Source organism: Schistocerca nitens, chromosome 3 (genome assembly GCF_023898315.1).
Source record: "Schistocerca nitens isolate TAMUIC-IGC-003100 chromosome 3, iqSchNite1.1, whole genome shotgun sequence".
NCBI lineage: Eukaryota > Metazoa > Arthropoda > Insecta > Orthoptera > Acrididae > Schistocerca > Schistocerca nitens.
In genome coordinates, this window is record NC_064616.1 from 161,779,785 (window position 1) to 161,796,497 (window position 16,713).

Sequence of the window (16,713 nt, forward strand, 5' to 3'; positions counted from 1 at the left end):
ATGCAAAACAACACACTATGGCCAATTTAGTGGCATTTATTAAGTCCGTCATATGCACATATGTTCACCAAATATTTGAGGTTGACAAAGGTCTCTTCATGAACTTCAAGTGGACTTTTGCGTTAACCATGCTATTTTGGGTGCTGATTTCATCACACAGCCTGCACTGACCACCAATTTACTAAATGAGTGACTGATACACTCTGTCAACAGACTTACTATTCTTGCAGGAAAGGGTCATTCATCAAAGTACACAATGCCCAGAGTGCATAATTTAAGTGCTAATACCTCAAATGACCATCGTCACTACTGGGAGTCCTACTGCCACAACCTGAAATCACACCTCCAGACCATGAGAAAAGATTACATAACAATGAGGTGTGAAATAATCAGGTCACATGAGGATAATGCGATGTTGAAGGATATCCTATTGGAAACAGAAGACCAACTCCAAGTGGCCCTTAAAACATTAGAACAACATAGGACACCTCCACATTTTATCCGTGCTCTGCACATGACTGTGTCCATGGATTAACAGTGGCCCCTAAAACTACAGGGCAGGGGCACACATACTGCGGTGCACCATATCTGTACAAAACCTGGTCTGCTTTGGACTGCATGGAAATGACTACCACCGATTTCCAGTGGTTACACAATGGCACCAGGGGAACCATCACCTCACACCCCTCTCCCTCTGTCTGCTACCAGTGGCACTCCTCCCAACCATCATTCTACAGTACTGGCTGTGTCACTGACTGCAGTTACATGTCCATCATGCACAGCCACCCACACACAAGCTGGCTTTGAGGTCAAACTCGAAATCCATCTCATCTTTTAGGTGAGTGGATTGGGGGGGGGGGGGGGGGAGGGGTGTTGTGTGGGAGTGATATAATCAACTAATAGATGTGTGAAAAGTGCAGTGTGCCTTTAATTTCTCATATTCTTTGTTACTTCCTGTTCTGGTTTGTTCACTAATACACTGTTATTCCCTGTATGTATTTTATATGTAGTAGATGGTCTCCCTACATGGTCCCACATTGTACAGCAATTCATACTATAAGCCTATACTGAAATGTACACAATAAAATTAACAAATGTGTATATTGCTTAAACTTTGCAACTGAACATCTTTTAGAAGCATCTTTATGGACATAGGGATTGTTACATGTATATACTCCCTTGTGGTGTTCCTGGTTCTCAGCAATTCACAATCACATAACTAGATGAAGTAATAATTCCTACATCAGCTATGTATTCCTTTCTAGGGTTCAGAATGGAGTTTTATTTTCAGGTACAAAAGTCTATAAAAGGTAACCAGCGGGCTGCACACCGAAAACTGAACATCTGCTAATATTTAAAAATAAAATAATACTTTATTAGCCACTCTTTCAACAATTCATCAGAATATTTGAAGTGAAGAATGTAAATTCTGTTAAAAATCATAGTTTTGAGTTGATAAGAACAGTATATTAGTATCACCAGAAGACATTACCACCAGACCTTTCTGAATGTTTAGGGACAGATCATTGCAAAATATAATAAACAGAATTGCTCAAAGTGTGACAATTGAGGCACCCCTTGTGTTACTACTTGCTCTTTTAACCAATGCTTTCACCATTTTTGATGGTTACAACATTTTGACCACTGTTCCAAAGATTTGATCTGAACCTATAACTACAATTTCTCCCAGTTACATACTACCATAGTTTCTCAAACATAATGTATGGTTGCAAAAGTTTGTGAGCTAAAGGAATAGCCTGTTGTGTGTTTTCTTTCATAAAGTGCACTATAGAATTAATTAAAATGAATATAAAGCTCCATTTATCAATATCCTTTCTCAAAAGATTAACTTTTGGAGACTCAATAAGCCATAAGTTCCGAGGAAGCCCTTAGGCCAGTAGTTGTTGCACTCGTAGCTAACCAACCCACACTAGTTTTATATGACCAGCTGGTACAGAAAAGTGGAATTTCATGGAATTTCTTTTAAATTACTCTAGCACAGGTATGATTTGTTAACAATTAATGAAAATTTTGAGAATTGTTAGCAAAAGTTCTTTATTATGTACAAAACACTGAAGATAACTTAAAATGAACTTCCAGTGTGCTATATTTTAAAGTGACCATTGAAACAAAACACATACACCACAGTCTCTCACTGTGAGTTTCCAACAGTTCTGTTACAAAAGATGGCGTGAAGTTTGTGTGTGCATCTTCCTTTGCCTTTTCAGTGTCTTAATATACAATAAATGCATTGTTCACTGAAATATTTAGCAGTTTTCTAAGACAGTTAAGCCATTTTGAAGAATTTAACTTCTTTTGTGATGCATAATATGGCCTTTACAAGGGCAGGTCAATGACAGTAGCAGTACTTGAGTTAGTTACAAATATGTCAGGGTTTTGAAGACAAAAGAGTGTACAGCACTGGTACTTTTTGACCATAGTAAGGTATTCAGTTGTACCTCATGTAAGGCCCTCCTCAGCAATATAAAATCATATGGTGATGGGGGAGCTGTTGAGCAAATTCTTGAATCCTACTTGAATAATAAACAGAAAATTGTATTAGTACCAGGTGCAGACTCAATTGAAAAGAAGTTGAAACAGAGTGTACCATAGCAAACTGAAATGGCGCCTTTGTTGTTACTGATTTTTGTTAATGACATAAGTACCAATGGGCACACCTTGCAGTTTGCAGATAACCACATTTGTTCTCAAAAAGCAAGTGTGTTGCTCAGGCTTTTCAACAAGCAGAAGCCCTATTAAGCTAGGCAAGGGTCTGGCTCCCTATGAACAAGATAAAAATTAATGAATACAAAACACAGAGAATGACATGCAGCCTCAGTGATACTGGATCACTGGGTGACACAGCAGCCACTAAACTCATGGGCTTTTTCATTCATACTATGTTAACATGGCAACAGCACGCAAAAATTGTATATTCCAAACTTTCCTGGGTCCGATATCTCCTGAGGAAATTAAAAGGTGTAATATCAGACCAGTACCGGTAGCTACTAACAGTGTACCCTGTAATGTTTCAAAGCTGCATGAGACATGAGCTGCTGTTGTGGAGTCTTTCTGCAGTCTGTAAAAGAAATGCAAAAGAATGATAATAGTAAACCAATTGTTTCTAGATTAGGATTTACGACTGTTCTTAGCCAATATTTATTCAACTGCCTTGCTCATACAGAGACAAATCATGAACACTGCAGGAAGAGAGATAAATTTCATCAACACAGCACTGGCATTAGAGACAGAATAGAAAGCCCTGGCTGTTAACAAAGACAAAAAGAGCTTCCACGTAGTGGCTTTCTAACTGTTGAGTGCACTACCTAAGGCTATTCTTTCATTACCAGTGGGGCAATATAGGACTAAAATTTTGTGTACATTTAAAGGGCAACCTTTGTACAGTCCTGAATAATTCTTCTCTGGTGATATGGTGTCTACCTGGGCCGGAACTTAGTGCTATGGCAAGAACAGCAGCTCTGATGTTTAACTACACTATGTTCTAGTACTGATTTCATAGTTCTATTATCATTGTACAGTAAATCATAATCTAGTTGTTCTCTTTAGTATATTGTATAGCATCAATTTTAGTATCATAGTTTAAATTGAAGTGTTGCATTCATTTTATTGTGGTAATACTGTTGTAATCTTGATGCAGTCTGCCCAGCTATGGCTGGTTAACAACACAGAGCTAGTAATAAATGGACATGATGTCAGACTGCTTTTTGATGATAATAAGCAATATTATCCAAATCACAGGATTATTTGTTTGGCTCTGTGTTATAATACTGCAAATTTCAGTAGATGTGAGTGGGCAAAGAAAAAAGTTACCTTGGGAACAGCACAAAGTTTTTACAATGACAGGGTATAAAATGATTGATAAAAGAATAAAGTTTGTCATGAATGTTCATGAAGTGATTGTTGAATATTTCACATAAATTTTTGCTCAGAGGAAATACCATCTTCATTCTCAATGCATGTTATTGATTGAGTTTTTTTCATTTTTACCAACATTCTCATTGATGGCTTTTAATGTGGCTTTTGCCTTACTACTTGAATTGAGTATAAACTGCCAGTTGCACATTTTCTTGGCTTCACAGCAGACTTGTTCAGTTTGAAATAGTTATTGAATAACTTGCTGTCTGTAGTTTTACTGTAAGCATATTGCAGTCTCTTATTTCTACAAAAGGTTTGTATTCCTGATGTCAGCAGTTTATTACTAGGCATTTTGCATATATTTGGCTTAAATCTAAATTTGATTGGAAATGCTGCATCTTCAGGTTTCTACAGAATACTCAAATTCTTGTACCTTACAGTCAACATCACAATCACAATGTACACCCTTCCATCCAGCTTCATGGAGCACATGTGTGAAAGTGAATACTCCATATTATTTTTGATGTAATTCTTCATACTTTCCTGGCAATCTGTCGACACCTTGAGGGGTCAGTTAAACTGCCAGATATTAACATTGTTCTAGCATGATATTTCAACAGTGTTACTTGGTGAAGATGAAGACAGTGAGTCAAATTGTTGCAATATTACGCAAGAATGACACTGTTATCCTGCAAAATACACCACATCTCAAGATGTCAGTGTACAGTTAGAAACATTAGGTGTGTTGTTCACATTCTGTTCATCATTTTAACACACACACACACACACACACACACACACACACACACACACACACACCACTCTTTGGTGAGTTTGTGCTAGACTACCACCAGCTTTTGCAGTAACTTCTCCCTTTCTGTGCTGCATTCCTGTCCTCCTGCTGTTCTTTTTGCTCTTCCTTGAAGAATATGTCTGGGATAGTTTTGGGAATGTGTTCTGAAATTTTAGTACCTTGACATCAGAACAGTCCCTCAACTGTTTTTCTTTCTTTCTTCATTTGCCATGCCCTACCCTTCTTCTGCTTCAACATTTGAGATTCCTCTTTGTTTCTTCTTCCTCCCTGTGTGCTCCTGAAGGCTGACCTACATGTTTGACATGTAACAGGTGACTGGCTAGTGCATAATTCCCAGCCCCATGTTGACAGGTGGGGTTTGCACATACTTCCTCATACAGGCTAGGCCCAGGGAGGAGTGCCTGCCCGAGCTGTTACCTTCCCAAATTGCCAATACATCACTCGATCAGAAGTTTGGGTGGTGTGACCTGGGGTGTGAACAATCACCTAAGGAAGGTGATCCCCCTCGGAGGGACCCCAGTTGGAAGGAGCACGCCATTGCAGATGCTGGAAATCATTGGAGATTTCCTCAGAATGAGCCAATCATCATTTCAGTCTATGTCTACTACACACAAATGGAATGAGCCTAAAGATTCAATGACTTTCTAGCTGCACCTTGATCCCTCGTGGTATCACATACTGAAGGAGGCCAGTCCTTTGCTACTGTTAATGTGTTTATTATTCAAAAAAGTGTTGATGCAATTGCAGGCCCTTTGAAATCTTGCTCCGATTTATGTAATGGGACTTTGCTTTTGGAGTCCAATTGTGTTTTTCAGGCCCAACAACTGCTTGCTGCTTCACTCCTCCACAGCTATCCTGTTCATGTTGAGGCTCATTGAATGCTGAATTCTTTGCATGGTGTTATTTACACTAGGCTGCTTTGCAGGGCATCACTGCAATCCATCAGGTAATGAAAAAGGTTGATGCAACATTACTGTCTACACACACACTTTTCTCACGTTTGATTGAGTAGTGCTTCCACTGAAAATCAAAAGAAGATTATGAAGTGATCACAGTCTGACTGTACATTCCAAACCTGATGTGTTGTTACCAGTGTCAACATTACAACCAAACTCACATGTCCTGTTGAAACATGACCAAATGTGGTACCTGTGGTAGTGATGCTCGCAAGGGCAATTGCCCGCCTCCTTCCCCCTGCTGTATCAATTGCAATGGCGACCAGGCAGCCTCATCCTGAGAATGTCCCATGTACCTTGATGAGCAGGCCATCCAGGAGATCTGGTCAAAGGAAAAAGTACCTTACCCTGTTGCTCGCAAGTTGTTGGATAGACCATATGACGCTTGCAGTACCATTCTCGCTATGACTCGCTCCATAGAGGTCATGGCCATGCAGTCTTGCAACTTCAAATTCAGTACTGCAGTTGTAAAATCAATGGGTATTGCGGTAGCATAGCGATCTCCTTCTCCTCCAGCTGTGCAACAAACCACCAAGTCTTCACCTCCTGCAGTGAAACCACCTGCTACACAACTGACAGGCTGGAAAGGAAGAAAGGAATACTCTCCTGAAGATTTTTTACGTCCCTGCAGGCAACAAACATCTGAGTCTTCATCTGCCAACCGCAAAGGCTCTAAGAAATCAATCAACGTGACCGGTCTTCTCATTCCCTGACTCAGAGGTCCTCTTCAATGGTGTTACCACATGATACTCTCACCTGGCCGACCTACATTTCGCCAGTGTGCACTGCCTACTGTCTTGCTTCTGTAGAATCTGCAGGCCAACCCAATGAGAATGCCAGCGCCTCTGTAGATCTCATGGAACAGGCCCCTCCAGCCTGTGCACCCTGTAACAGTGAGTCTTTGAAGGCTGGCACTCAGCAGTCACAGAGGTGACAAAATTACTTTTTTTTTTTTTTTTCTCGTCCCCTTTTGCTGTTATGATCCTCCCCCAATGGAATGTTCACGCCAGTAGATCCAAGAAGGAGAATGTATGGCTGCTCTTGAAGTCATAGCGTCCACTCTTTCTCTGCATGCAAGAAACAAAATGTCATCCTCGAAACCACTCTGACCTCTCATATTTGCTTCCAGTCTACTTTGACCTTCCCGCCGAGGATGGCATTCCATCTCATTGGGGAGTCATGCTGCTCATCAGGGATGACGTTCATAGCCAAACCGTATTACTGAATACTTGGCTGCCAACTATTACAGTCCACATTATCCTTCCTCACTTCACATTTTCTCTTTGCAACATATACATCCCTCCATCATTTGGTGTCACCAGGGCAAACTACCTCCATGTTACTGATCAACTCACTCACCTCTGCTCAGTGTCTTTAATGCACACTGTCCCATTTGTGGCTCTTCCTGAATCTGTCAGAGCGTGCCCTCTTGGCTGACCTCAATCAACTCAACCTCTCTATCTTAATAACAGAACACCTGCGTTCCTCTCAGACTCCACACACACCTATTCCCATTTGGACCTTTTGCTCTGCATCATCCAGTTTGCCTGTCATCTGGAGTGGTCCATTCTCTCTAATATGTACTCGAGCGTCCATCTGCCATGTGCTATCTGTTTACTGACTCCTATCCCATTAACATGTAAACTCAACTGGCAGCTTTCTAAGGCCGACTGGAGGCTTCAGTCCTTCCTGGAGACCTTCAACGAAGATTTCCCCAGTTGTGATGGCCATGCAGAGTATGTCACAAATGTTGTCCTTACCATAATAGAGCATTCCATAACTCACACTTCATCTCTACTGTGCTGTGTACCAGACCCCAGATGGACTGAGGCATGCTGCGACATCACTGTGAAGACCTGCTCTCTGCAATTTTAACCATCATGCTATGATGTTGAACTGTATTCATTGTAAACAGTTTCATGGACAGTGTCATTGCATTCTTTGCTATAGAAAAACAGCTATCTAGATTTCATTTAGTAGTTCTTTTAACAGTTCCACTTCCTCTTCCATCATGTGTGGGGGGGGGGGGGAGGGGGGCAATTCTCATCATCTGTGTGGGACTAAGATCCATTGCCTGATTTCCAGTATGACAGTAGCATGTGGTGTCATTGTGGACCCTATAGCTATCTCCAACACCTTGGGCTGCTATTCTGTGAAGATTTTGAGCTCCACCCACTATCACCCCACCTTCCTCCCTCGGAAATGTGTTGGGGAGGCTCAGGTGATACGGTTCTCCTCTTGTGATTGCTACAATGCCGCCTCTACCATGAGGGAACTAGATAACGCTTTCACTTCAACCCAATCCCAGAGCCAGATGATGTTCACATGCAGATGTTGCAGCACCTTTCTCTCATGGGCAAGCACTTTGTCCTTCATAAATACAATCACATTTGTGCAGATGGCATATTTCCCAGATGCTGATGTGAAGTCACTATCATACCCATATCTAAGCCCAGTAAGGACAAACACCTTGCTTCTAGCTACTGCCCCATTTATCTCATCAGCTATGTTTTCAAGGTGATCGAATGTATGATTTATGGCTGGTTGTTACAGTGGCTCAAACCTCACAATCTACTAACCACTGCACAATGTGGATTTCGAGCACACCGTTCTGCTGTTGACCAGCTCATCACTCTGTCAACCCACGTCATTAACCGTTTTCTAACAAAATACCTGATGGTGGCCATGTTCTTTGATTGGGAGAAAGCCTATGACACTTGCTGGAGGACTGGTATCCTTCTGTACTCTACACATATGGGGCTTTCAATGCTGCCTGCCCTGTTTCATTCAGAAATTTTTTAAAACCAAGTATTCAAGGTATGTGGGGGTTTGATCTTGTCAGACACCTTCATCCAGGAGAATGGGGTGCCTCAAGGCTCCATCCTGTGCATCATACTCTTTGCTATAGCCATTGATCCTATAATGGTCTGTCTCCCGCCAGGCATCACGAGCTCCTTTTTTGTCGATGACTTTGCGATTTATTGCAGTTCTCCACTGGCTTGTATCCTGGAGCATCTTCTACAGCGATGGCTTCACCATCTTCACTCATGGGGTATCGACAATGGCTTTCGCTTTTTCACTGGCAAGAAAGTTTGTATGAATTTCTGGCCATGCAGTCGGTTTCTTCCACTGTCTTTACATCTTGGGCTTGTTACTTTTCCATTTGCTGAAACTACGAAATTCCTGGAGCTCATGCTTAATAGAAAATTTTCTTGGTCCTCCCATGTGTCTTGCCTGGCTGTACGCTTTACCGAGTCTCCTGGTGTCTTACATGTTCTAAGCGGTACTTTCAGGGGAGCAGATCAGACCACCCTCCTCTGTTTGTACCAATCCCTTGTCCATTCGAAATTAGACTATGTGTGTTTCATTTATTCATCTGCATGTCCATCCATTTTACGCCATCTTAATACAACCCAGCATCACGGAATCCGTTTGGCCACTGGTGCCTTTTACACTAGCGCAATTGAGAGTCTCTATGCAGAAGCTGCCGGACAACTGCTGTTATACCAGTGTGATGTTCTCCTCAGAATATATGCCTGCTGTTTTGTCTCCCATGCCTAGCCACCCATCCCGTACCTCCTTTTTCAATGAATCCCTTGACTGCCAGTATGGGGTGCATCCCTCTTCTCTGTTATTTCCCAGAGTTTGCTTTCAGCACCTATTCCAGCAGCTTAACTTCACACTCCCTGCCACTTTCCAGGTTGGTATGAACCCTTCACCACCTTGGAGTACGTGAGGGCCTGTGTTTATTTTGGACTTCATTTACTTCCTAAGAAAACTTCTCCCTATTTGATCTATTGTAGTAAGTTTCTTGACCCTTGCACACAACATATTGACAGCACCTCTGTGTACAGTAACGGTTCTAAGACTGACTTCAGAGTCCTGTGTGCTTTCATCATTGACACCGACCATTTTAGGTATTGTCTTCCAGAACACTGCCCAATATTTACAGCAGAGCTCTTCACCCTGTATCAGGCTACCTAATACATCCAGCGAGACAAGTTTTTATTTGTGTCATATTCCAATTCTCTCAGTGCCCTTCAGAACCTCTGTGTGCTGCACAAAGTCCATACCTTGGTGCAGTGGGTCCATGGAGGCTACCATTTTCTCTCTGTTGAGGGAGACACTGTGATGTTCATACAGTCTCCTGGTAATGTCAGTCTGATGGGAAGGCTGCTGATGCTGCTCACAAGGCTGCAGTCCTCCGACCTCAGTCCGCTAGCTCTTCCAACCCTTTGGATGATCCCTATGTTGCCATCCATTGGCAAGTGGTGTCACTTTGGCATCACCAAAAAATGGCTCTAAGCACTATGGGATTTAAAATATGAGATCATCAGTCCCCTAGAAGTAGAACTACTTAAACCTAACTAACCTAAGGACATCATACACATCCATGCGGGATTCGAACCTGCGACAGTAGCAGCAGCACGGTTCCGGACTGAAGCGCCTAGAACCACTCAGCCACAGCGGCCAGCTTGGCATCACCATTGGAGCATTCTTCATGGGAACGCGCTCTGGGGAATTAAACCTCTCCCAGTGGCTTGGCCAACCTCATCAAATGAGGATATCGTTTTTGCTAGGTTGCATATTTGGAGTTGTCATTTTAGCCAGTGCTATTTGTTAAGTGGTGATCCCCCACCACTTTGTGCTCACTGTCATCATCCTTTGATGGTTCGCCATTTCCTGACCGAATATCCTTGTTTTAACCACTTACGTTCTCATATATGTGTGCTTTCTGATTTGTAGGCTGTTTTAGCAAAGGACACATGGGTTGTTGACCATGTTCTACTTTTTATCCTTCATAGCAACATGGCAAATGGCATTTAATCTTTGGTTCAGGACCACCACTGTCTCTACAGCATATTTTGTGGACCTTATTCTTAGCTCGCTTTCCATCAGTCAACTGGGCTTAATGTATAGTCTCTTTTGAGTTCTGTTACTTCTTGATAAGGTTATGACATGGGAACGTATGACCATAGTTGCTTTTGTGGCCTAAAACAAATAAAACACACACACACATTTTACAAGCTTCCCAAAATCTAAAAACCCAACAATCCTAGATCTCCCATTGTAAATGGCTACTATACTCCCATTGGAAGATCTCGGCTCTTGTTGACCAGCACCTCCAACCAGTTGCCTGTAGCTTAGCCTCTCATATCAAACATACAAGCCACTCCACTTAGTAATTCTCAATACCCTTACCCCATTACCACATGGATCCTTATTTGTCACAGGTGATGACACCTCCCTAAACACCAACATTCCTCAGGCCAATGACTGTGATGCCATCCAACACTACCAATCTCAATGTCCTTCTGACATAAACCCATTACTTCATTCCTTCTAAACCTTACCAATTACATCCTCACACACAAATACTTCTCCTTTCAGAGGAAGATACACTGCCAGGAAAAAAATCAAAACACCAAAAAATAATTAATGTAGACATGCATGCACTGTGTTGTACAACTTCTTGATGTCAGTTTATGGGATGGAGCTCCATGCTCTTGCACTTGATCAGTCAACACAGGGACGGTTAGTGCTCCTTGTGGATGACACTGGAGATGTTGTCTTATGATGCCCCATATGTGCTTGATTCAATGCTGATCTCGTGATTGAGTAGGCCAATGCAACATTTCATCACTCTGTAGAGCATGTGGGGTTACAAAAGTAGTACATATGTGAGCTATATCCTATTCAAAAATATTCCCTGTAGTGCTGTTCATGAATGGTAGCACAACAGGTTGAATCACCAGATTGATAAACAAATGTACAGTCAGGACACGTGGACTAATCGTGATTGCTTCTGGTGTCATACAAAACCGTACCCCAGATGTAGGTCCTGTGTGTCTAGCACATGAACAGGTTGATTGCAGGCCCTCAACAAGCTTCCTTAAGACCAACACACAGCCATCACTGGCACTCAGGTAGACCCAGCTTTCATCTCAAAACACAACAGACCTCCACCCTGTCCTCCAGTGAGCCACTTGACACCACTGAAGCCACAAATGACAGAGGTTTGTGGTCAGTGGAAGGCACACTACAGGGCATCTGGTTCAGAGCTGTCCTTGAAGCAATCAATTTGTAACAATTCGTTGTGTCACTGTGGTGCTAACTGCTGCTCAAATTGCTGCTGCAGATGCAGCACAATTCACCAGAGCCACACACCGAATATGATGGTCTTCCCTCTCAGTAGTGACATGTGACCATCCAGAACCCTCATCTTGTGACTGCTTTCTTGTGACCACTGCTGCCAGTGATCATGTACAGTGGTTACATCTCTGCCAAGTCTTACTGCAATATCACAGAAGGAACATCCAGTTTCTCATAGCTCTATTACATGAACTCGCTCAAACTCAGTGAGGTGCTGATAATGGCATTTTGTTACCTTAAAGGTGTACTTGACTAACATCAACACGTTATGTTTAGTCCTACAGGTCACCAACGCTATGGTCATTACAGCGTGTATTTAATGAAAGCTGATTTGCATTCTCATAGTGGCACTACTAGCGGCCCTCTTATGCGACTAGCATGACATTTTTATAGACATCATTTTTCAGATGCAGTAACACATATACCAACTTTCATTTGTGTCGCACAACTCCCTCTTGGTGCTGCAATTTTTTTTTCAGTCAGTGTATTTAAGAAAATCCTCGGCATAGCCATGGGCACCTGCATGGTACCCTCCTCTTCCTTTTCCAATCTGTTTACAGACCATCCACAGAGGAATCTTTCCTAGAACCCCAAAACTCCAAATCCCTTGTCTGCTTGTGACTTATTATTGATATCTTCATGATCTGGACCTATGGCGAAGGTATCCTATCTTCATTCATCCACAACCTTAATACCTCTCCCATCTTCTTCATCTGGTCCTCTTCAGCTCTATGTGTCATATTCCTGGCATTTGCTTCCACCTTGCTGATGGCTTCATCTATATCTCTGTCCACATCAAACCCACTAATCACCAACAATACCTACTTTTGGAGCACTGTTCCCCTTTACACACCAAACAACTGGGCCCATGTAGCATGGGCACTTGTGGACAGCATATCTGCTTTGACGATAATCTGTGACATACCCATAACCTGTTGACGCACGTGGCTCCATGTATCTCAAAGTTTCATATTTCATGGTTTTGAAGTAATATGCTGAATACCAATTCGATAAAGGATAGTGCAAAATTATGTAGACCACACAATAGTTTAATTTAATAGTGGATTCTCCTATTTTATTTGCAATATAGCAATGTTGATGGCCAGTTCCAGCTTTAAAGATCACAGTTTAGACAGGTGAAGTGACACGCTCCTCTTCCTTCATAAACATATCTGGGTGAGAATTAATTCAACCACTAATCAGAGTCACAATGTTTATTGAATTTAATAGCGGCATATTATGCAGTGACAGCAGTATGCAGTTAACAGTGTGCATTATATAACTTGCTATACAATCACCAAAACGAATTATACTGTCCAGTAAGATGACACTTTGCATTTACATATGTGACACATAGGTGTCAGGCAGATGATGTCAGAGCACAGAAATTCACATGAGGTTTCTGATGCATTGATGTTGTTCGTTTGGCATTACTTCCATGAGTCTAACACAACCCAACATAGAGATGTTACTTGGTTGCTCACCATTCACAGACTTTCACTTTAATCATCACAGAGATGTAAGTACCTCATTAACAAGTTAAGTTCTGCTTGCTTTGCATTATGCATAATTAGTAGTGTGTGTAGTAGAGTGTAGCAGAACTGTCTACTTTGCTTACATCCATTCGGCTATCACCTATGGCCTAACCCTCTGGGGTCATAATATGGCAAACATGAAAACCATATTCACCTTACAAAAACGGGCTGTTAGAATAATTTCAAACAGTACAAGGCTAACACCTTCCAAACAGTTATTTTAACACTTAAATATTCTACTCTTACCATGCCTTATATAAAAAAAGTGTTGTTAATATAAAAATGCACCTTGATAATTATAAAAACAACTAAGATCCTCATTCCTACAATACAAGAATGTGCAATGACATCCACATAAAAAGAGTAAACAAGGCTTTAACGCAACAACAAACCAACATTCAGGGTACTATTTTGTACAACAAATTTCCAACTTAGCTAAGAGAAATAAAAACAATGTCTACATTCAAGGAAACAACATTTAAATTCTTAATGACCAACTGCTATTGCAGTATAAATGAATACCTGCCCTTGTAGCAAGTGACTACATTCATTTACTATAAGTTAATAGTACCACAAATCAAATGCTTGCCACAGCCTCAATGAAAATTTTTCTGAACAAAAGTGTTAAATCAATTATTTACTTGTAATATATTTCATGTAAAAGATCCTTGTCATACTTTTATATTGTTACAGTAATCAAAGTTGTACTGCCCAAAAATTATCTGATGGGTATAATGAACCATTGTAGTGTGTAGGAAACTGTACACACTTATCTTATTTTTGTTATACTATGTTCTTTGACGAAATCCATACAATGTACATTGTTGCTGAATGAATAAACTACTACCACTAATACTACTACTACACAGAATGTTGATTTTGGGAGAGGGGTGGCTATTTAAAGACAGGCACAAGAACATTATGTGATTTATGAAATTACTTAATGGTTTTAAAATTTGCTAAGTTAGATTTCATTATTTTGTGTGGACTTGAGGACTTTACTATTATCTCGTTTATGAAAAATGTTTCAGGTTAATAAACGATAAAAGCATGTGGAACATCATTACGTTCTTGTAGTCTCAAATACCCTATGTACAAGTAGGGCATCTATCCTGAAATCCATATTATACGGTCTTCAGTTATCCAGAATCTTAATTAGTGACTGAATTAATCAGTGAGAGTTGTTCTCTGAGTCACAAAAAAAAAAGCAAAAAAATTATATCATCTAAGTTCAAAATCTTGCCGATATAAATCCAAAATAGGCCATTCAAATTATGAGTGTCCAAACATTAATTAGCCATAACATTTAATTGCTGATTCTTCTAGTGAAACTACACCATTTTAATCAGGAAGATAAATACAAACAATTGAACAAAAAATTTAAATGGCATTTCACACAAATAAAATTTTTACATATTCCTGTATATCTTACATATTGCGTGTGTGACAGCAATAAATACAGAATGAAAAAGTGAATGAATTTCAGTTATTTGTGTGGGCAGAAAACACAACAGTTGGAGTATTTTACAACTTGCTACATCATGTATCAAAATACATAAAAAAGAAACAATGTTATCATAATGCTTTAAACTAATTTTCAAATCAGCTATCCTAAATAAATGTTACCTAACAGCTTCCCCTGGCCATCTTATGACATAAAATTTTACAAAATTTCTAAACATACAAGTGCATAGCATTAGGCCTATATGTACATAACTATAATATTTCATAACACATTTATATCAGAGAACTTCATGGACCATAACTTATTCTTGATATTTCCCAAATTTTTCACTGTGTTAACACAGTTCATTACTCATTATTGGCACCATCTTCACAAAAACCACTCTCACGGTTTGCTGTAGGTCCTTTCTGTGAATTCTCCCTCAAATTTTCACTCACGTTCATTGTATTGTATGGTACTGATGCAAAGTGGTGTTCAGCTTTTACAAACATGAATAGACAAACAAATATTCTAAATTAGTGCACTAGTAATTCCTATCACTGTATTTCTAGTAAGAATGATTATTCATTAATTGGAAATTTACTTATTATAAATGAACATAACTATCAGTATAATGTCACACAGAAAATTTACAACAACACATGTATATAAATCAAATGAGAATGGAAGCTGCTTTATTTACTCAACTGGTATCCTCTCACTCTGGCCAATTACCCTTCTTGAAATGAAGTTAGTGAAATACTCTGCATGTTTAATTCCTGTTAGAAAATAATAACATCAAAGAAATGAACTTTGCAGCAATTTATATTAAACAAGTCACTAAATAAATTAGTAATTCACATAGCTTCATTAAATAATTTTCAGTATTTTATCATTTTTTTTTATAAAAGAATCACTCTGTTTCTGAAAACAGTGCTGTAATGTCCAGCAGCTTCTCAACAAGTTATGTCATATTTCTTGGGCATGTCATCACAACAAAAGAACATTCTCTTGTATATCATTTCACTTTCCAATTTATCAATGCTCATTATACTGCTTATTTATTCCCTTGCAAACATGTTGACTGAAGAGGTACTTTTGCAAAAGAAGCTATTACAAAGACAGGGTCCCTAATTATTGCTGTTTCATATATACTTCATAGTACTTCATATTCACTTTATATTTCACCAATTCATTACTACATACTTCTCCATTACATAATACATTGCTGCTTCATATATTTCATTCTGCTTGGTTTTATACACAAAAAAATGACTCTATTTTATAGTTCTCAACAGCAACCACCCATATTAATGGCAAGACGTTACTCTCTATCACATAGCAGAGAAAAACTTATTCAAATGATCACTTTATTTTCCTTGTGTCTGAAGAGCAAGTCTCTGACACACTTTGTTCTCACTGAAATTTAGTGTATGCAACATTTATTTTTACTGCAATATTCTTAATCTTGGCCTGAAAGACTTATAATATGGTACACATGTATTGAAAAGATGAACTTTCATACAGACAACTGAACATAAATATGTTTCATTGGGTGGGCTGAGTGTGTGAGCTAATATGAATGTTGCCTATTAGCCACATTTGCAGATATAGATAAAAAACTGAAATCCACTGGTAAGAGTAATTTATTTTTGCATTTAACAATTTCTCCTACAGTTTTACTTGTTTGAGTTAGGTTAAGTGTTTATTGCTTTATAACACTCCATGAAATATGAGCTGTGGATGGAGTCATTTTCCTTTCATGTTGAAGATTGTTGATAAAGTGAAGGTGGAATTAAATGTATCAGTAAAATCAGCGGTTAAGGGGATTGGTTCAGTTTACACCAAACAATTTTATACAAACATCTAATAAATTACATAAATGTAAGCTTTGCACTTTCAAGTAAAAACCATTTTTCATGCAGTTTCGTTTAC